This window comes from Paroedura picta, chromosome 2 (genome assembly GCF_049243985.1).
Source record: "Paroedura picta isolate Pp20150507F chromosome 2, Ppicta_v3.0, whole genome shotgun sequence".
Taxonomy (NCBI): Eukaryota; Metazoa; Chordata; class Lepidosauria; order Squamata; family Gekkonidae; genus Paroedura; species Paroedura picta.
Window position 1 is genome coordinate 42,668,665 of NC_135370.1, and position 21,867 is coordinate 42,690,531.

At 49.5% G+C, this 21,867-nt stretch overlaps 1 long non-coding RNA gene across 1 annotated transcript; it reads right to left on the reverse strand.

The window, feature by feature from the left end:
* Positions 1–674: 674 nt before the first annotated feature.
* LOC143829305 (uncharacterized) lies at positions 675–21,568 on the reverse strand. Its single transcript, XR_013228060.1, has 3 exons — positions 21,455–21,568; positions 3,813–3,962; positions 675–2,340 (listed from the first exon to the last, which is right to left on the reverse strand). It is a non-coding gene; the product is annotated as an uncharacterized LOC143829305 (long non-coding RNA).
* Positions 21,569–21,867: the final 299 nt, after the last annotated feature.

Genomic DNA, 21,867 nt, shown 5'->3' on the forward strand with positions numbered 1-21,867 from the left:
GAGTTGTTTTCTGTTGCCCCAGAGGGCTGGACAAGCACTAATGGGTTTAAATTAATTCAAATGAATTTTTGTCTAAATATCCGGAAGAAATTCCTGACAGAGTGGTTCCTCAGTGGAACAGGCTTCCTTGGGAGGTGGTGAGTTCTCCTTTGAAAGTTTTTAAGCAGAGGCTGGATAGCCATCTGACAGAAATGCTGATTGTATGAACTTAGGCAGATTGTGAGTGGGTGGGCAGGAAGGGATGTGCCAGTATTTGTCTCTTGTGGCCCTTTCTTGCATACCCAGGGAATTGCTAATTGCCGCTGTAGGTGAATTTCCTCCAGGCCAGGCTAGATTCTGGAAATCTTTGGTGGTGGGGGGATCATTTGGGCATGAAATTGGGTCACCGTGAGTGGGCAGGTAGTTGTGCGATTCTGCATTGTGCTGGGGGTTGGACTAGATGAACCTGGTGGTCCCTTCCAACTCTATGATTTTGTGTTTTGTTTCTCGAACCATGAAATCTTCAACGATCTTGACTTCTATGTTACCAGCAGGCTTTTCGGTCTACATTTTATTGTGTTTTTATTTCCTTTAGGATATTTCAAATAATCTTTTCAACATAATAACAGAGGAGGAAACTTTCTATGTTACACACAATCTCAGCGAATGATTTTGCAATGCACCCCAGCGTAAGTCACAGCAGTGAACAGAAGTGTAAGTCACAGCAGACAAAATGTAGACTTACGAGCAGTAAGGAAGTAAAGATTTCATAATACCCTATATACTCATCTATAAGCCTAGTTTTTCAGCACCTTTTTTCACACTGAAGAAGCTCTCCTCGGCTTCTATGTGTGTATATACAGTAATTGAAATAAAAGCCTGCTCCAGCCAGCTATCCTTGCATTGCCTTTTGCAAATGTGTACTGCAAGCTGAGCTTGCTCTGGCAACTTGTAGGACATCAACGGTTTGACTGAGGGACTCTGATCTTTTTCTCCTTTTGCCTTCAATGGCAAAAGGAATGGCAATGCTGGATGGGACAGCCTGTGATGATGGAGCATTTCCCACCCTCGGCTTATATGCGAATCATTAAGTTTGCCCAGCTTTAGTGGTATAATTAGGTGCCTCAGCTTATATGCGGGTCGGCTTATATGCGAGTATATACGGTACCTATTTCAAGGAGGAGGAAGAGCTATCCCATCCATCTTGTGTAGGTACATTTGCTGGGTAACCCAGAAAGAATCAGCATAGTGTGGGGAAATTAACTGGCTTAATAGCAAAGATTCATTTGCTATAGGCAACTGCTGCGTGTGTGTATTGAAATGAACATGTGTGTCTTCTCTGCTAGTCTCGTTTAGAGATCAGGACTCATCAATAAAATATGCCGTGCAATTTGAAATTCATAAATATTTTCTTCTGACGCTTTCACAGAACAATTCCCTTTGAAGCAGCTCAGCAAAACACAAGTGAGTGCAAACTCGGAAAATCAGGATGTGTCAGTCGCTTTTTTTCCCCTCCTCACACCCACACATGAATAAATGACTATAAAGCAAAAAAAAATAATTTTGCGGCATTGATATCTGTGTTCTCTGTGTTTTCAGATGAGTTTATCTGTTAAGCTAATCTAAGTTATGCAGGAACACATTAGCCATAAGTCAGCAAAAAGTGAGGTGTGCTCAAACCCACTGAAATCAAGAGATGACGCGGCGATGACAGACATCAGCGACGGAAATGGATCCTCGTGGTCTGCTTGTGTTAAGTGCATTCACTTACGCATTCAACACGCATTTGGATTCATCTTACCCAGGGAAAACGTATTTGGATTTCAGTCATTTGTTTTCTTTTGAGATTATACATCTGTTCTTTGGGTGGATCCCACTAGAAGAAGAAGAAGTAGAAGAAGAGTTGGTTCTTATATACTGCTTTTCTCTACCCGAAGGAGTCTCAAAGCTACTTACAGTCGCCTTCCCTTTCCTCTCCCCACAACAGACACCCTGTGAGGTGAGTGAAGCTGAGAGAGCCCTCATATCACTGCTCGGTCAGAACAGCTTTATCAGTGCTGCGGTGAGCCCAAGACCACCCAGCTGGCTGCATGTGGAGGAGGAACAGGGAATCAAACCTGACTTGCCATATTAGAATTCGGCACTGCTAACAACTGCACTAGGATTCTTGTTCAACCTTAGCCTCCTTATTACAGTGGCCATCCCATGGCTTTTGTCCATACAGGGTCCAGTATTCCCAGCAGACCCTTTTTGTTTGTCAAAAGTAGATCCCCTTTCTCCTTTTCGCCATTGGAACAGCTGACTGGAACTCCTCAGTGAGCATGATAGGAGAAGAGGCTAGAGACTAGCCATGTTCGTGACCTGTGGCAGGAAAAAGTGGATATGATCTTTGCAAGAAAAGAGTAAAGGTAGAGACGGAATTCCAAAGTTTCACGTTATTACCTTCAGCTTTTTAGCTGGTACAGAAAGGAATCACCCCTCCACACACAATCCTTCTGTCACCATTTTTATCTGCAGGTGAAGATATCTGGTTTCATTTGGTGTTCCCTCAGCTATTCTTCCTTCCTGATCAACATTTTAATCATTATATGTGTGTTGATATATCCCCAGAGAAATACGCCTGGCCTTCACCAGGGCCAGGACCTTTTCGGTCCTGGCCCCGACCTGGTGGAATGAGCTCCTGGAGGAGCTACGAGCCCTGCGGGATTTTTCAGTATTCCGCAGGGCCTGCAAAACTAAACTCTTCGACCAGGTCGTTGGATGAGGCTGGACCTCAAGGACGATCTGGCCCCCCTACAGCAGCTGTAGCGCAGACCAACATGTGCCTTCTGTCTCTCCCCCCCCCCCCCCCGGGATGGGTTATCGAGGGGTGATATAGATAAGGCTTGAGCTTCTTTTTGCCGCATCTTGCTGTATTGTTTCACTAATCGTTTGTATTGTTTTATTGGTTTTATTGTATAGTTTTTATTGGGATTTTATGTGTTATAACTTGCCTCGAGCCTCTGGGAAGAGGCGAGAAATAAATTTAAATATAATAATAATAATAACAACAACAACACACATATACACACATATATACACACTGTGTTTTTAATGGTTGAAATTATATATCTCTGTGTGGAGGTATTTAATGGTTTTTAAATGTGATTTTTATTATGTATATTTTAATTACTTAGCTTCCTTCATGGCCCTTGTGAGGGCAGAAAGGCTAAGTATAAATTTTGTGAAATAATAATAAAAAAGAGATACACATGTAGTAAATGTTCCATTTTCACTGGTTAACAGTTTTGCTAACAGTGCCATCCTAAACAGATTTACACACTTCTAAGTTTACTGGAGTCAAGAAAGGGTATAACTGCTTAGGAGGGCATTGTTAATGTTGTTTTATTTAGGGACATTAGTGTTTGGTGCTAAATGTGCTTGACATCCTTGGGGTAAATATCTAATGGGCCCCCTGTAAAAAACACCCCCCACGATAACATCTTAATCTGAAAACAGACAAGTGGAAAGGGACTATGCTAGAAACAAAAACAATTATAACTGAGGTTGCTGGTAATTACAGATATGGTTTTAATGGTATCAAGCATTTTTAACTTTTAATTTTTAACTTTTACTATTGTTCTGTTTTAATGTTGTACACTATCCTGAGCAAGCTTACCAAGAGGGCAGTATATAAATATTATTATTAATAATATTAATAATATTAATAATGATGATGATGATGATAGAATCAATATTTTACATATAAACATACTAGTAATTAAGCCCGCTGTAGCTGCAATACAGCGGGCGCTAACTGGTTTTCCTGGGCCCCCCCCCGTGCCGTGGCCTACCCGGGTGTTCGTCGTCCGTGGTGGGGGCCGCGCTGGTGGTGGCGGTGGCAGGGTTGGTGCGGCTGGTGGGTGCTTCGCGCCTCCCGACACGTCAGGCCGCCGGCAAAGGAGCAACTGTGGCGCCGCGGGCTTGTGTTAAGATGCTTTCTTCTGTAAGGACATTTATATTAGGGGGTTAAGATCTGTATACTTATGGTGGGGATAACCTACACAGTGTAGGTCTACCTGCACCTGGGCCCATTCTGCACACATTAGATAATGCACTTTCAATATGCTTTAGAGAACCTGGGTGTAGTCTGCACAGGGCTTTTTACCCACTCCCAGCTTATATACATCCCTCCCATCTACACTGAATTCGATTTCCATTTTGATTTTAGGTGCTTTAAATTTTCCCTCTGCAACATGCATGATTGATCCAGAGTGACCCTACCTTCCCCCCACAATATCCAGAAGTGGATATAAGCTGTAATATTTGAAAAATCGCCATCAGTAAGTCTGCAAATTTCTGCTTTTTGCGAATTAACTTCCTTCTCCATGCCTCGTAGGAAACCAGTTTTCCCTGATTGGCCAGGGAGTTAGTGGTTACCAGTTGCAAGGTTTGTCTTTAAGTGACTGTGCTCCAGAAGCCCTAACTTCTCTCAGTAGAGTTTTGCCTCTTGGAATCTTACCTCCTCCTCTGCTGTCTCCAATAGTCTCCCATTTCCCCCCAGTTCAAGAAAAGAAAGAGGCTCCTGCTGCTCTTGGCTCCCCTCCCTGCTCTGAGCTTCCCCAATCAAGTACAGAACACTTTATTTTTCAATTGGGAGGGGGAGAATAGCAGAAAACCCAAGTTCAAATCGATCTGAATTCAGCAGGATCCACAATGGAAAAACAAAGTGCAAAGTCAGCCCAGGTTTGATTCCCCGTTCCTCCACATGCAGTCAACTGGCCAGTCACAGTTCTCACAGAGATCTCTCATCCCCACCTACCTCCCAAGGTTGTGGGGAGAGGAAGGATAGACTATTTTAAGCCGCTTTGTGATTTTTTGGGGTAGTAAAAGAGGGGTACAAAAAAACCCTCATTGTCATCCTGAACTCGTCTATTCCCCCCAAAGAGCCTTATTCTCTGCCACTTCCAACTGGCTGGTGATCCCTGCCCCAAAGAAACATGCCTGACCAGGGCCAGAGCTTTCTCCATCCTGGCCCCCATCTGGTAGAACGAGCTCCCCGAAGAGATCAGGGCCCTGGCTGAGTTATTACAGTTCCGCAGGGCCTGCAAAATGGAGCTCTTCCGCCAGGCATTTGGTTGAGGTCAACGGAACCAACAACACCTGCCCCCCCCCCCGAAACCCCTCCCATGAACAGCTTCGGAACAGGCCAAGCTAACAGACCATAGTTAACGTTGTCACCATTGGTACTGGAATTGTTGTATTGAAATGTTTGTTATTGAAACTGTGGTTACCGGTTGCTGAGATTGCTGTTACTATTGTGTTGCTGAAGTCATCGAACTGAACCGCCCTGAGCAGCAAGGGAGGGCGGTATACAAATACAATAAATAAATAAATGCAATAAACCTTAAACACCATTCACTATGTTCCCCATGGCATCTGCGCGTGTGTTCACAATTAAATGGCTTTGAAAAGATGGGTTAAAAATATACTAATAAATAAAATCACATGGAAATTAACTATGCACTAAACGTAAAATATAGCTGAACTTTGGGTGCCAATTATTGTCTCCCGTTTTTAATTCACATGTGTGGTCGTTATCTCAGGGAGACAAGCCTAGAAGTCTCAGAATCTGCAATATGGCACCCCAGCAGCTATCTGGGGAAAAATGGTTTGCTTATGATCCTACGAGGAGTCCTTTGTTGATTTAATTAGTTTATCTCGATCTTTCTCTCCAGAGATGTTGCAGGGCAGAAGACGGTGGGATAGGATTCAAAACTGTTTGGAAAGCTGGGGACGTGGGGGGGGGGGAGAGCAATTAATCAGTGCCTTAATTGCTAAAATGGGAGATTGCTAGATTGCCCCTGTTTGCAGATCTCTGCCTCCCTCCTAGAAGTTGTCTTCTTCCAGGTAGACAGATGTGTGAAGCTACTTCATCATAAGGAAGAAAAAACAATCTGCAGAGAACTGGTTATCCTTGGCAACAAAAATGATTTAGATCCTCTCCCAAATCTTGTCCCCGTCCCCCCCGGTATGGAATTTCAGACTGCTAGGCTATGATGTCACCCTAGGCTAGGATGTCACAAGTGGGCCTACAAGATATCTTTCACCCCAGATAAGGTGCACCCATCGCCAAAAAAAGAGAGCCAGCATATTGTAGTGATCAAAGAGCAATGGATTTGTAATTTGGAGAGCCAGGTTTGATTTCCCACTCCTCCCCATGTAGCCAGGTTGGACTAGTCACAGTTTTCGCAGATCTGTTCTTGCAAAGCAGTTCTCTCAGGGCTCTCGCAGCCCCACCTACCCCACAGGGTATCTGTTGTGGGGAGAAGAAGGGAAAATAACTTGTAAGCCACTTTGGGACTCCTTCAAGTAGTGAAAAGCAGAGTATAAAAACCAACTCCTCCTCTCTTCGGCCAGCCCTGCAGCTTCCCTTGGACGTGGCCCCTGGTGGCGATGACCCAGGAGAGGATGTAAGATGTTTCCCATGCCACTGGCTGCTGGCACTGTGCAGAGCCTGGGGAACTACAGCATCCTTCTTGCTGGGGCACCCTGAGGGGTGGCTTGGCTGTTTTGGGCTGGGAACCTGTCCTGGTTGTATGCCCATTATCCTGATATGGTCTATTTATCACCCTGCAAAGCCCCAAAGGTTGTTCCTATGAGATTCTCTTGCACACTGGAATCGACTCTCGTGTTTTGAGTTTCGACCAGGCCCAGAGACAGACCAGGGGCAGATGGAGAGAGCACATGATCCATCCATAATAAACTCAAGCGCCGTCAGCTGACTCTGTGGCTGCAGGCCGAAATCAGCAAGCCCACTTCCCTGCTCGGAGTTCACAGGGACAAGAGACTGCAACTAATGCCAATCCAGCCTCTCCTTTGGGGAGAGGGGGGGCTGTCTGTTGGGAGTCTTCGCAATGACCAGGGAATCCTTTTGGGGCTTTCCTTTTCCAAGGCAGTGTGGCTCCCAGGGACTCTTCCTTCCCCCATCCTGGGACTCTTTCTGGGCCGGGAGGACAACAAAGATCCGCCTGTGTTGTGCGAGCCAGCAGAGAAAGTGTGATTCTGCCAAGCCTTCTGCAGTGGCTCATTAATTCAGCCCCCTTCTGATAAGAGCTTCCCTGGCACCGTTAAGGTTATCCATGCTCAGGTACCCTTCTCTCTCCCTCCCTCCCTCCCTCCCCTTTTAGAAAAAAATAATATATTGAATCTCTCTTTCTCTCTCCTCTCTCTCTCTCTTCCCCCCCACCTCAGAATGTTATATTATTAATTGCCAATTTGCATATGTGTGCAGCTGCTGTTTTGGCATCAGATTAGCTTGCTGGAGGTATCGCAGAACATTTGGCAGTTTTTCTCTTTGGAGGGAGGGGGGGAGCGCAGGAAGAAAGGAGGAAAGGAAAAAAAACGAGGAAGGCGGCCATCCCTCACTCCAGAACAGCTGATAGTCTATCAGCCATAGACCCTGATGGCGTGAATTACAATTACACTACTTTTCACACTAAATCTGGGTGATAGCTACTTGGAAAGAAGTTTCATCTCTCCCCCCCCCCTCTAAATCACAAACTGGAAAAAAAGAAAGAATTACATGGTCATGCTGTGCTTTTAAAGGCGAGTTCGGTCACTTTTGTCTATTTCACACCTAATCCCAAGGAGTCTGTAGGCATCTGGGAGATGTGAGCAGCGCCTAAACAGGATTTCGCTGTTCAGATGAGAGAGGGTGTGTGTGCGCGCGTTTGCGCATGCATGCACGGGTGCGCGCACACGTTTCCCCCCTCCCCCATTATAAATCTACCTCAAATTACATTTGTTAACAAGGCGACCAGGAAGTGTTAGAAGTGGGTGCCTTATCGATTAAATCATTTTGTGGGGCTTTTCAGTCATCAGCTCTGGAGACATGAGGAGTAGCTCGGTTGTTTTGTTTTTGAATTATGATTCGTGATTTAAAAGAAGAAGAAGAAAAATGCCATTTTAACAGTGAATCCCGGTCCCTGCCTTACAGGTACAGGGGTTGGGGGTGGGGAATTCCAGCCCGTTTTTGAGGCTGACCCACATTTCTCAGAAAGAAACAGCTAGATGCAATGCACAGTTACTCGGAAGTAAGGTCCATTTACTTTTTCAGAGAAGGGTGCCTAGGATTGTATCACAAATCCCAATAAGTGAAACAGGTGGATGCATGGAATTGCACCCCTAAAATAAGGCATTTGAGACTGTGATTCCAGAGGGGAGACTTACTAGCTTGGCCTGTGTTAATTGGCTGGTTCTGTATATAATAATAATAATAATAATAATAATAATAATAATAATAATAATAATAGAATTATCATTAGTATTAATAATAACACCCCCTTCAAGGATCGCTGCCTTGTTGTGGCAAGGGGGCTTGCGTAGTTCAGTGAAGCTATGAGCTATGCCGTGCAGGGCCACCCAAGACGGACAGGTCATAGCTGAGAGCTCTGACAAAAGGTGATCCACTGGAGAAGGCAATGGCAAACCACTCCAGTATCTTTGCCATGAAAACTCTATGGACAGTTCCAATAGGCATAACGATATGACGCTGGAAGATGAGCCCCTCAGGTCGGAAGGTGTCCAATATGCTACTGGGGATGAGCAGACGGCTAGTACGAGTAGCGCCAGAATGAATGAAGCGGCTGGGCCAAAGCCGAAAGGACGCTCAGTTGTGGAAGTAACTGGTGGCGAAAAGACAGTCCGATGCTGTAAAGATTTTTATTCCATAGGAACCTGGAACGTCAGATCCATGAATCAAGGCAAGCTGGACGTGGTTAAACAAGAAATGAGAAGACTGAACATCGACATTTTAGGAATCAGTGAACTAAAATGGACAGGAATGGGTGAATTTAATTCAGATGACCATCAGGTATACTACTGTGGACAAGAATCTCGCAGAAGAAATGGAGTAGCCTTCATAATCAATAAGAGAGTAGGAAAAGCAGTCTTGGGATACAATCCCCAAAATGACAGAATGATCTCAGTTCGAATCCAAGGCAAACCATTCAACATCACAGTGATCCAGGTCTACGCCCCAACCACTGCTGCTGAAGAGGATGAAGTTGATCAGTTCTATGAAGCCCTACAACACCTTCTAGAAGCAACGCCCAAAAATGATGTGCTTATCATCATGGGGGATTGGAATGCTAAAGTAGGAAGCCAAAAGATAACCGGGATAACAGGCAAGTTTGGCCTTGGAGTACAAAATGAAGCAGGGCACAGGCTGGTAGAATTTTGTCAAGAGAATACAATGGTCATAGCAAACACTCTTTTCCAGCAACCCAAGAGACGACTCTACACATGGACATCACCAGACGGTCAACACAGAAATCAGATTGACTATGTGCTCTGCAGCCAAAGATGGAAAAGTTCTATCCAGTCAATAAAAACAAGACCAGGAGCTGATTGTGGTTCAGATCATGAGCTTCTTGTTGCAAAATTTAGGCTTAAATTGAAGAAAGTAGGGAAAAGCACTAGGCCACTCAGGTATGAACTAAATCATATCCCTGACGAATACACAGTGGAGGTGACAAATAGATTTAAGGAATTAGATCTGATAGACAGAGTGCCTGAAGAACTATGGACGGAGGTTCGCAACATTGTACAAGAGGTAGCAACTAAAACCATCCCAAAGAAAAAGAAATGCAAGAAATCAAAATGGCTGTCTGAGGAAGCTTTACAAATAGCTAAGGAGAGAAGGGAAGTGAAAGGCAAGGGAGAAAGAGAAAGATACACCCAATTGAATGCAGAATTCCAGAGAAAAGCTAGAAGAGATAAGAATGCCTTCTTAAATGAACAGTGCAAACAAATAGAAGAAAACAATAGAATGGGGAGGACCAGAGATCTTTTCAAGAAAATTGGAGATATGAAGAGAACGTTTCATGCAAAGATGGGTATGATAAGGGACCAAAATGGTAGGGACCTCACAGAAGCAGAAGAGATCAAACAAAGGTGGCAAAATTATACAGAAGAACTATACAAGAGCGAGCTTAACATCCCTGATGACCACAATGGGGTAGTTACTGACCTGGAGCCAGACATCCTGGAATGTGAAGTCAAATGGGCCTTAGGAAGTCTGAGCAACAATAAAGCTAGTGGTAGTGACAGCATTCCAGTTGAACTATTCAAAATCTTAAAGGACGATGCAGTAAAAGTGCTACACTCAATATGCCAGCAAATTTGGAAAACTCAACAATGGCCACAGGATTGGAAAAGGTCAGTTTACATTCCAATTCCAAAGAAGGGCAATGCCAAAGAATGTTCAAACTACCGCACCATCGCACTAATTTCTCATGCTAGCAAAGTTATGCTCAAAATCCTACAAGCTAGGCTCCAGCAATATGTGGACCGAGAACTTCCAGAAGTACAGGCAGGATTTCGAAGAGGCAGAGGAACTAGAGATCAAATTGCCAACATACGCTGGATCATGGAGAAAGCTAGGGAGTACCAGAAGAACGTCTACTTCTGCTTCATTGACTATGCTAAAGCCTTTGATTGTGTGGAGCACAACAAATTGTGGCAAGTTCTTAAAGAGATGGGAATACCAGAGCATCTTATTTGTCTCTTGAGAAATTTATATGCAGGTCAAGAAGCAACAGTGAGAACTGAACATGGAATCACTGACTGGTTCAAAATTGAGAAAGGAGTTCGGCAAGGCTGTATACTGTCACCTTGCCTATTTAACTTGTATGCAGAGCACATCATGAGAAATGCGGGATTAGAGGAGTCACAAATTGGGATCAAGATTGCAGGGAGAAATATCAACAACCTCAGATATGCAGATGATACCACTCTAATGGCAGAAAGTGAAGAGGAACTAAAGAGCCTGTTGATGCGGGTGAAGGAGGAGAGTGCCAAAGTTGGCTTGAAACTCAACATCAAGAAAACAAAGATCATGGCATCCGGCCCTCTCAAGTCCTGGCAAATAGAAGGGGAAGAAATGGAGATAGTGACAGATTTTATTTTCCTGGGCTCCAAGATCACTGCAGATGGGGACTGCAGCAAAGAAATTAAAAGACGCTTGCTCCTGGGGAGGAAAGCTATGGCAAATCTAGACAGCATCCTAAAAAGCAGAGACATCACCCTGCCAACAAAAGTGCGTTTAGTCAAGGCTATGGTCTTCCCAGTTGCAATGTATGGCTGCGAAAGTTGGACCATAAGGAAGGCCGAGCGTCAAAGAATTGAGGCTTTTGAACTCTGGTGCTGGAGAAGACTCTTGCGAGTCCCTTGGACTGCAAGGCGAACAAACCAGTCAGTCCTAGAGGAGATCAGCCCTGGCTGCTCTTTAGAAGGCCAGATCCTGAAGATGAAACTCAAATATTTTGGCCACCTCATGAGAAGGAAGGACTCCCTGGAGAAGAGCCTAATGCTGGGAGAGATCGAGGGCAAAAGAAGAAGGGGACGACAGAGAATGAGGTGGATGGATGGAGTCACTGAAGCAGTAGGTGCAAACTTAAATGGACTCCGGGGAATGGTAGAGGACAGGAAGGCCTGGAGGATCATTGTCCATGGGGTCGCGATGGGTCGGACACGACTTCGCACATAACAACAACAAATTAATAATAACAATATATTTCTTATAATCCGCCCTTTCCCAAAGGCTCAGGGTAGGTAACAAGATTTAAACAAACCATAATAATACACACAACTTAAAAATATTAGCATTAAAATCCTCATAATGCAGAGTTGAGCTTCAAACAGATATACGGAGCCACTTCCTCTCTTTCTGATGAGAGGGGTGATGTAAAGATGGAAGAGAGGACAGATGGTTTAGCTGGTGCTCTGGGTGGATCAGTGTTTGGGCCAGGATGCCCCAGTTTCTAGTATTGCGTCTGGCCTCAACCATAGGCCCAGTGGAACTGTACAAATGTATGTGGGCTTGGGGTACATGTGGAGTGCTCTTTTATTCCACGGAGTTGGCATCCATATGAAAAGGCAAAGCTTTGGGATTTAACTTCCTCTGTGCCATTTTGCTCAGCCAGAGCCAAACTCTGCAGAGCCCCATTGGCTTCAAGGGGCGGGCTTCCCTCCGGCCATTGCAACTGGTGGGATTTGGGGCTAGCTGGTATCCTGCCATTCTAGGGAGACACAGAGGAGACTGCAGTTCCCACTTAGCCAGAGGGAATGGGAGGTGGGTGTGAAATGGCGACGCAAAGGAAGGGGCCGGGTGTCTCCTCTCTCTGCACATCCTACCTCGCACAGGACCAGATCATGGGATGCCCACCATAGGCTCACCTTGGAGAAAAGGAGGGAGACCACTAGGGAAGGGGAATAAATGCAGGCTCTCCTAAGGCAAGGATCTCATGCCTGCTTTCTAGGCAGGGCCCCACTAGTAAGGGAAGACCGTTTCTGGGGAACATGGCCCTTGGGGTGGCTCTGCAGGGCCAATGATTGGGAAATGGAGGGAGAAAGCGACACCCGAGTAAGCCAATGCAATTGTTCATGGAGGCAGTAAAGACTGCAGAAGGGCATGGCGCTTTCACACACTCTAAATAATGCACATTTAGTCCAATTTCAATGCACTTCAGCCAGCATGGTGTAGTGGTTAAGAGAAGCAGTCACTAAACTGGAAAACCAGGTTTGATTCCCCACTTCTCCTCCACATTAAGTCTGCTGGGTCTAGGCAATTTCTTTGCTGTCTTTTACTGTTATTATTGTTGGGGGATTTACTATTGTATTTTTCTTATTGCAACGTAAGCCGCCGCGAGCTGTCTCGGTTTAGAAGGGAAGCCAATAAGTGGCAAAATAAATGAAAATGAATAAAAATAACCTTGGGCGGTCGCAGTTCTGTCAGAGCTGTTCTCACAGAACAGTTCTGTCAGAGCACTCTCAGCCCCACCTACCTCCCGGGTATCTGTTGCGGAGAGAGGGAAGGAAAAAGTGCTTGTAAGCCACATGCTCTTCTCCTCCTCTGTTTGCAATTGGAATTTACTGTGTGAGATTGCAAAACTCACTTGCAAAGGATTGAAAGGGCGCTATTTAGCATGTGCTGAAGTGTCACGTGGCTGAATTGCAGCCACCAACCAAAATACTGGCTTGAACATTTATTTTTACTTGGGTTTAAAAAAAAGGGGGGGTCCCCAGTATGAATCTGGCCATTGTAACCTCAGTAGCAAACCTTGCCCTACTGGAGGCACCAAGTGACCCGAACGTGGCTCCTTGGGCCTGTGGTCCCCCCTTAACCTCGCCAAGGCAAAAGCCTGAACTATGCGGCCCCAGGGCCTGACTCCGCTAACCTAAGAGAAAGTAGAGTTGTTCCCTTCCCTTTTTAAAAGTTGCTTGCTTTATTCGACGTCTCACTCTCGCGGATTATCCCAAAAAAAACCCTACCCATTGATTGATCGCCCGTAGAGCTGCGTTGGGTGTAAAGGAAAACTTCACAGCTTTATTGGCTGCCGGGAGACAAAACAAACAGAACAAGGGCCTCGTAACTCAGACAAGCCGCGCAGCCCACGGAGGGACCCGTCCCGTCGCAAGGCAGCCACGCCAAGGCCGCCCGGCGCCCCAGCGGCGGAGACACCTGGGAGGGCTGGCAAAGAGGGAGGAAGAAAAAGCGAAGCCCCCCCCCTCCCCCCGGGGTTCCCAGTAGTCTCACTGCGTCTCCTCGGAGGGATCCGTGGATGAGGCGGGAGGGAGATGCCGCCGAAGCGGGGGTGCCAGGTCCCCTCCCGCCACCGGCGGGGGATGGGGAGGCAGGGGGGCCCACTCCAGGATGGAGCCTGGGAAAGGCAGGGAGCGGGGGGGGGGGGTGTCCAATCCCACAGGGAACACCCTCCAAAACATCCACAGTCTCCCGGGGAAACTGCTCTCTGGAGCCTGGGAATGAGCTGCAAACCGGGGGATCCCCAGGGCCCACCTGGAGACTGGCATCCCTAGAGGCGGGGCGATGGTCAGGGGGGATCTCGAGTCCCGCCCACCGGGAGCGGAAGGCTAGAAGGGGAGGCCTGGGTCGGAGCGCCCGGAGGCGAGGGTTGTTCTCTGCCGCCTCCAGCAGGGCAGCTTCCAGCAGTTCCCTTCGCCAGCTCTGCCGCCACGGAGCTTTGGTCTACAGCCCTGTGAGGTAGGTCAGGGCGTAGGGAGGTCGCTTTCGTTTCAAGAAAAAAAGCCTAGAGCCCCAGTGTACTCCGAAGGAAGCCCCGTTTTGTTCTGAGCAGCTGGTTTTTTGGTACTCCACGTTTTACGAGCCAAAGAGAGTCTAAGGGGCTCACAGTTGCCTCCCCCTCCCCAGGAGACAGGCTGTGAGGTAGAATCATAGAGTGGGAAGGGTCCTCCAGGGTCATCTAGTCCAACCTCCTGCAGAATACAGGAAATTCACAACTATCTGCCCACCCACAGTGACCCCAAGTCCAGACGATGACCTCCCCAATCAAAACCAGCATCCCTGGCCAGTCTGTCCTGGAGGAAATCCGCCTCCCAACCCCAAAGTGGTATCTCGGGCACAAAGGGCCACAAGAGTCAAGCATAGACACAGTCCCTGCTCGTAGGTGGGGCTGAGAGAGCTCTGAGAGAACTGTGACCGGCCCAAGGTCACCCAACTGGCTGCATGTGGAAGAGGAGCGGGGAATAAAACCTGCTCTCCTCCAGGTTAGAGGCTGCCTCTTTTAACCAATGCACCAAATTGGCTCTCCTGGCTTGCTCCCAAGAAAACATTAGGAATGCAGCTCTGCTGTGAGGTCCAATACAGAATGATATTCGTGGGCCACCTAGGATGGCCTTGCTAGTGAGCTGCATGGCTTTGTGGGGTCTGAGAACCAGCCTCTGCTCATCTGGCACCAACCTCTGCACGGCACTCTTTCCCAGGACTTTGAGCCCCATTTTCCAGGTAAGGTTCTGGAAGTCTTTCTGTGCAGTCTTTGGGATCAGGGCCCGAAGGAGCAGCGAACATGATGCCACCATCTCGGTTTCTCTCACACATGTCCATGAAAAACAAATGCAGTGAATTCCCAAGGCCAGTGGCGGGAACACAAGGAGAGGCCTAGTCTGCCCCAAGGCTGTAACCTCTTCCTGGGTCCTAGAGGTGAGGACCACTTTGCCCTGCCCATCAGCTGCTCCTGCATGGGGATAATTCCAGGGGGGTCGCAGGGAGGTCGCATAGTATAGGGGGTTGGACTAGATGACCCAGGAGGTCCCTTCCAACTCTATGATTCCATGATTCTAGTAATTCCTCCTGTGTTTTTGTGTGAGTTTTAAAGGCTAGACTCTCAGGTGGATCTTCAAGTCAGCACATTTTTTACTGATGTTATTTCTTGGATGTGGAGGCAGGCTCCAATAGGGCAAATGAGTCATCCTAGTCCTACTGAATTGCGTGGAGGCAGTTTTCCCCCATTTGATTCAATTGAAGTTTTTTTTCTTTTGAAAACAATGCTTTGTAATCCGCTGGGATTTTTATTTATGCCTTGGATTTCTAGACTGCCCTTCCGAGACCAGCTCAGGGTGGCGTACATAACACAAATCATAAATGCAGCGATTAAAATCATGATACATGAACAATAAAATTACACAATTTAAAACCGTTTCAAAATGAACAGCATCAATTGAGTCAGCAAGAAAGACACACAATAAGTGAAGTAAGTAAACAACCAAACCAGGACTAGAAAATCAGAGTCCAGTAGCACCTTTAAGACCAACAAAGATTTATTCAGGGTGTGAGCTTTCAAGTGCAAGCACACTTCCGTCAGATTCTCGAAAAGCACTCGAAAGCTCACACCCTGAAAAAATCTTTGTTGGTCTTAAAGGTGCTACTGGACTCTGATTTTATTGTGCTACTTCAGACCAACACGGGCTACCCTTTTGAATCTAACCAAACCAGGAGTCATTGAACTCTTGCAGCCCTGCTGAATTGAAAGGTAGACGTTACTCCCGTGGCTTTTTTTTGTCCCCCACCCTCAAGGGCAGGGAAGAGTTGCAGCCCCAAGGACACTTGGCCTAGGAGGAAGCCCGGTTGAGTAGACCTGGTGGCAGGATTCCTCCCAGACTTCTTTGAAAAAGGCTTCTGATTTGCCAGTGGAAAGCCCACTAGCTAGGAGGGAGGAAAGCCCCACAGAACTGGGTCCCGGGGCACAGCGCAGGACTGAGTCAACTTCTCTGTTTTTGCTCACAAGAATGGGGAGAGGGAAAACTCAGAAACATGGCTCACTTTGACAAGGAGGTGCCTTTTCCATAAGCATCTCCACCTCGCTGTCTTCTGCGATGGAGAAGGCCTGCTGGGAGCCTGGTTGTGCCCTCTGGGCTGTGATTAGGTTTTCTGGTGGGAGGCTTGGCCTTGTGGGTAGGCGGTGCTTTTCAGCTGCCATAGCAACTTATATAAATTGAACATGTCAGGTCCTGACCTTGGGGATTCCTGCACTTCCAAAGGAATATCTTGCCATCCAACATGGTGCTCATTGGGGGTGGGGGAGGACTTCCTGGGTGGTGTCAGGGTTGGCTGACCTTGCAGCTTCCTTGATCTGGGGGGTTTGGGCTAGCCTGGGCTATCCTGGTCACGGCAAACCTGCTTAATTAGAAGTCCCACTGAAATCAGGCCTGGCCAGCAAAGGAGGACACTGGATACTGTTTCCAGAGCCAGCTCTGAGCCAAAAGCCTGGCCCAAATAATGTCTCTCTCAGCCTCCCTGCATCTTTAGCAGTACACTTTTCGGTCTCCATCCATTGATATTTGCAAAGCTCTCTCAGCTCAGCAAGTGCCCAACATGTTAAAGGAAAACCATGTTTTTGTCTGTGGGGAAATCACCTTGAGGATTTCATGTAGGCTACTGCCGTGTGTGTGTGTGTGTGTGCGTGCCTGTGTGTGCACAAGTATTTAGTCCCTACAACAAAGGAAAACAGGTCTTTATCGGTGTACAATCTTGTACCTTGGAGATCGGGATGGCCATTTTGGCACCCTGTCTATTTAAACAACAACAACAACAGCAGCAGCACACAGACTGTTAGACAAGTCTTTCTGTTGGGCTACAGTGAAGGAAGAGCTAATCTAACTGCACCTAGCTGGGGGGGAGAGGGAGAGACGGAGGGAGAGACAGGGGGAGAGGGAGCCAAGGAAGGAAGAAGAGAGGGAGAGGGTGGTAAGGAGGGAGGGCAAGAGAGAGGGAGAGGGGAGAGGGAGGGAAGGGGAGAAACAGAGAAGGAGAAAGGGGAGAAGAGAGAGGTAGAGAGGGAGGGAAGGAGGGAGGGAGAGGGAAGGAAAGAGGAGATAAATAAAGTGGGAGTGTAGGGGGAGGGAGGCAGTAGGAAAGAGGGAACGGGGTGAAGGACAGAAAAATAGAGGGAGAGAGGGGGAAGAAGAGAGAAGGGGAGAGGAGGGGGACAGAAATAAAGGGGGAAGAGGGTGAGAAATAGAAAGGGAAGAAGAGAGAGGGAGGGGAGATGGAGAAGGAGGGAGGGAGAGAAATGGAGAGGGAGAAGGGTAAGAAGAGAGGGAGAGTGGGGACAGAGGGAGGGAAGGAGGGAGCAGGAGGGAGAGTGAATGGGGGAGAGAGAAAACAGGGAGAGGGAAGAAGGGAGGGGAAGGAGGGGAGAAAAAGAGAGAGGGTGAGAGAAGGAGGGAGTGGGGAGAGGGATGGAGAGAAATAGAGAGGGAGAAAGGGAAGAAAAGAGAAGGGAACGGGGAGGGAGAAAAATAGAGAGGGAGAGAGAGGGAAGGAGAAGGGAGAGAGGTGGAGAGAAGGAGGCAAGCCATGGGCGACTGGGTAATTCAGTGAGACGAGGTGACCTCATCCGAAGGCTTGTCTGCCTGGCGCTGGCTGACCCTTGGCCACTGATGCAGGCTGCAGCCAGGGGACTCCAAGCCACAGCTAATCATCCCTCTAAGTCTCCAGCAGTGCCACTGGGCTCTCCTTGCAAAAGCGGTGGCGGAGGGGGGGGGTGTTTGTCCCTTGCTGAGGGCTGGGCTGCAGACTCTCCCCGTGGGTCCCCCCCCCCCGCGGCTGATAGGGAGCCTGGACTTGGCTCTTCCGCCCCCCCCCCCCCCCAGCGACGAGCGAAAAACCTGACAAGGGTGCCGGAGGGACGGGGGGGGGGAGTCCGAGCAGACCCCCAAATCCCCAGCCTGACTCCCCCATCGGCCGCCATACTCTCCTCTGCGGGGCCCTACAGGCAGAGGGGAGGGCCAACTCCGCCCCACCTCCACTCTCCAGATTTGGGAGGGGGGCGGAACCCCTCCATAAACACGCGAAGTAAGCTGAGGCCGGAAGTCCGGAAATAGGAGCACTCGTGTGAGTGTGCACGTGTCCGCGCGCAACCTTGGTTTAGTTACAGTTCTCTCAGGGCTTTCCCAGTTCCACCCACCCCACAGGGTGTCCATCGTGGCGCGAGGAAGGGAAGCCGATTGGAAGCTCTTTTGAGACACGTGAGGCCTGCTGGGCGATCACAGACTGTTCACGGTTCTCCCGGAGCTCTCCCACCTGACCGTGTCCCACAGGGGGCTGTTGTGGGGAGAGGAAGGGAAGGCGATAGAGAGCCGCCTCCACACTGAACCCCCCCCCTCTCCCCTTCCCCGGCGAAACGACTGAGAACGCAGCCCTAAATTCTTCTGCTCGGGGGCAAGGCCCACAGCACGGACGCCACGAGGAGATCTGAGTCGATTGTTCTCCTCGCGTACTTCATTTCCTCTTTCGCAGGACACATGGAGAGGGGGGAGAACCGGATGGGCGACACCGATTTCGGTGGAGCGAAAGTTTGGAAGGCGGTGGCGGGCGAAGCTTGGGTCTCCTTCGAGGCACGTGGCTGCCTTCCCTCCAGAGGGGTGGGGGTGGGGAAAGAGAACCAGGGTCCCTCTTTGCAGAGCCTCGGCCCAGCCTGTCGAGTGAGCCCCTCCGGGCGGGACGGATCGATCTCCTGGTGGATCTCCTGCGCTTGTGCAGAGAATCCTCGCCTCGACGGAGCCACCTTCGGCCTCGGAGCCCCCGCGCTCGAGGCAGTTCTGAGCTGGGTGGTGGGTCTCCCCCTCCACACCCCAAAACTTTTAAATTTCGGGCCCGGATGAGCGATTGCTGCTCTCCAGCTGCTAGTGAGCCCGACGGCCCCCGAGGCGCCTTCCTGACGGTGCGGGGGTGGAGGCTGGGGCGTTTGGAGCAAAAGAGAGGCGTTGCGCCGGAGCCCTGGAAAGCTCTGGCAGCCGCATCGTGGCACAGCTCCCAGGCCCTAGAGGAGGGGTAGTCCAACTGCGGCCCTCCAGATGTCCATGGACTACAATTCCCATGAGCCCCTGCCAGCGCTGGCAGGGGCTCATGGGAATTGTAGTCCATGGACATCTGGAGGGCCGTAGTTGGGCTATCCCTGCCCTAGAGGGGAGCTCGCTCTCGGGGCAAGGACAAGCCAGCGTCTCCCCGAGGACTAGAGAAAGGTTGGGGCCAAGTCACTCCTTCTACCTTCCAAATGGGAATCAGCTTACCCAGGTCAGAATCCCCGGGCTTGTCAAACGTGACTTCTATAGCAGTTGAAGCCCTTAGCAGCCGAATTTTTTTATCATTATTTTCTTGCATTTTGGGGGTGGGGGAGATCCAGGGCAGGACGAGATGAGCTCCTTTCCAAAGTCAATGCTTCGGAAGAGGACAGTTAATGGGAGATACAGTTAAAGCAAAATGGACTCTGCGTTTGTCCTTAATCCGGCTACCGTTGCCTGGGAGGAGGGGGAAACGCCTCCAACAGAGGCTTCATGGGATGCTATCCCCCAGGTGATATTACTGACTTCCATGCCCATTTCAGCTCTATTAAAGGGAAGGGCATTTTCTCCCCAGCCCTGTTGGCAACTGTAATCCCGGTCCTCTGAAGCCACGAAACTGAACCCAACCTTCCTTTTTGCAAGATGCTACAAAGTCGCTCAGGGATAACTTGGGGGCAGATTTCACATTTTCCTTTGGGTTCTTTGTCTTCATTCGGCCCTTGAATGCAACGTTGGCCATGACCTTTATTTATCCTCATTTTATTGGGACAGTTGTATGTGCCAGGACAGGATTTCTGACTCTAACCAATTTTCCTTTCGGTAGAGGGTCTGGCTCTCACCCAGTCTTCTGACTTTTGACCAAGGAATGGCGGGGGGGGGGGGGGGGAGGAGAAAAGGAAGGGAGAGTCCCTCTGGGGGCTTCTGTTTGAAACTCTGCCCAGGAATCTCTCTCTCTCTCTCTTTTTTAAAGTAGCCGCCGGTCCGAATTCTCCCTAATGTATTTGCACTGAGGAAAATCCTGGTCCGCCTCACAAACAGGCAGGGCAGAGAAGTCAAGCTCAGGCTAACTTGTCCTGCTTAAAGCAGCTGGTGGCACAGCTGGTGGGTAAAAGTTAAACAGGCTCTGAGGTTCCTCTCAGAGGGGAGCGACTGATGCGGACCTAGAAGTCCACATTTGCCCACCTGCTGCCCCAAAGACAGACTCATTGGGTGGCATGCTCATGTTGTTGGAGTAGGCAGTGCCGCACTATCACAAATGTCCTTCCATAAATAAACCTTTTCCTCCTTGAACCTAAAATACAGCGTGTGCCTATCAATGACTGGATATGCTCACACATGCTCAGTGATCCATCAGCAGCCGGACCCCTGCCCTGCCTTGGGCCTGCTGCCGCCGCGCCCTTTAAAAGACCCCGTTCCCTTCCTTTCCCCCGCCAAGCCAGACTGGGCTCTGGCTGGATTCCCCCCGGGCAGTAACGGGCAGGGACTTCTCCGCCCCGGCCGCCTAGAGAGTTCCCTGCGGGGAATTTCACTGGAAAGCCAAGTTGGGCGGCCCGTGGCTGTCCGGGTCTTTCCTAGCCTGGGGACCAGCCTTCCCCGGGTCGCGCCTGCGTTGGCGTCCCCCGCTTCTAACCGCCCCCCCTGCCCCCATCACCCGAAGCCCCAGCGAGGAAACGAGCAAAAAAGCGAGAGGGAGAAGCCTCCTTTCCCTTTCGGCGTCGCCCTCCCGTCTCGCACCTGGGACACGGAACCCCCCCCCCCAAGGGAGAGCGGAGCTGATTAAGAAAAACCTGTTCGAGGTCGGCGAGAGGAAGCCAACCCCCCCCTCCCGGGCACACAATGGTGGAGGGGGGCGAGGGAATGGAGGGCGGTGACCCCCGGACCCCCCCCCGGCGGGCTTCTTCTCGGGAGGCGGCCCGAGTCCGGCGCGGAAGCCGGACCCCTCGACCTGCTCCCCGCTCGAGCCGGGGGATGCCCCCGAAAGAGCCGACCGGCTTCGCTGCCGGGCCTCCGAGGCGGCGCTTTCCTCCCTCTCCCAAGCGTGGCTACCCCCCCGCCAGGTCAGAAAGCGCCAGGCGCCCCCCCCCCCCAGCCGCAGAACCCCGGCGACGATCTCCTCCAGGGGACAGCGGGAGACTCCAACCTCCGCCCCACTCTTCTTGGGGAGCTGCGCTTTTAAAATGCGTGTCCCTGTGTGGACACCGAGGGAAGGGATGAGGTTCCCGGGGGAAGAGTCCGCAGCCTCTTACATGCCGCCAGGAGGGATTTGGGGGTGTTTTTTGTTTTTTGGGGGGTGTCGTTCTCTGGGGTTACTGGGGAGCTGGAGCATCCCTACCGTTTTGCACCAAGGAGCTCAAGGTTGCGGGCTGAGCCGGCAATCCCTTCTGCCCCAGGCTCTTCCTTCAGTCCCCTTTCTGAGGCATCTTGATCCAGCAAGGATCTGTTGCTCTCTTCACGTTAAGGCACGCGCGGGCGCCCGCACGCACACACACACACACACACCATGCCGTTTGTGTAAATCTGCAATAAATAATATTTTAATGTTAAAGCGAAGTGTATAGTAATCAAAATCTTTAGGGGCAGGATGGAAGGGAAACTGAGAAGGATTTGACAGTAAACAAGCCAGCGCTCATTCTCCTGCCTCGTACTACTTCAGCGGAGGCACGGGGTACTTCAAGACGCGACGTCGGTTGAGGATGCCTTTCTGACAACAAACGTCTCTGAAGGAGAAGCAAGGCCGAAGTAGCC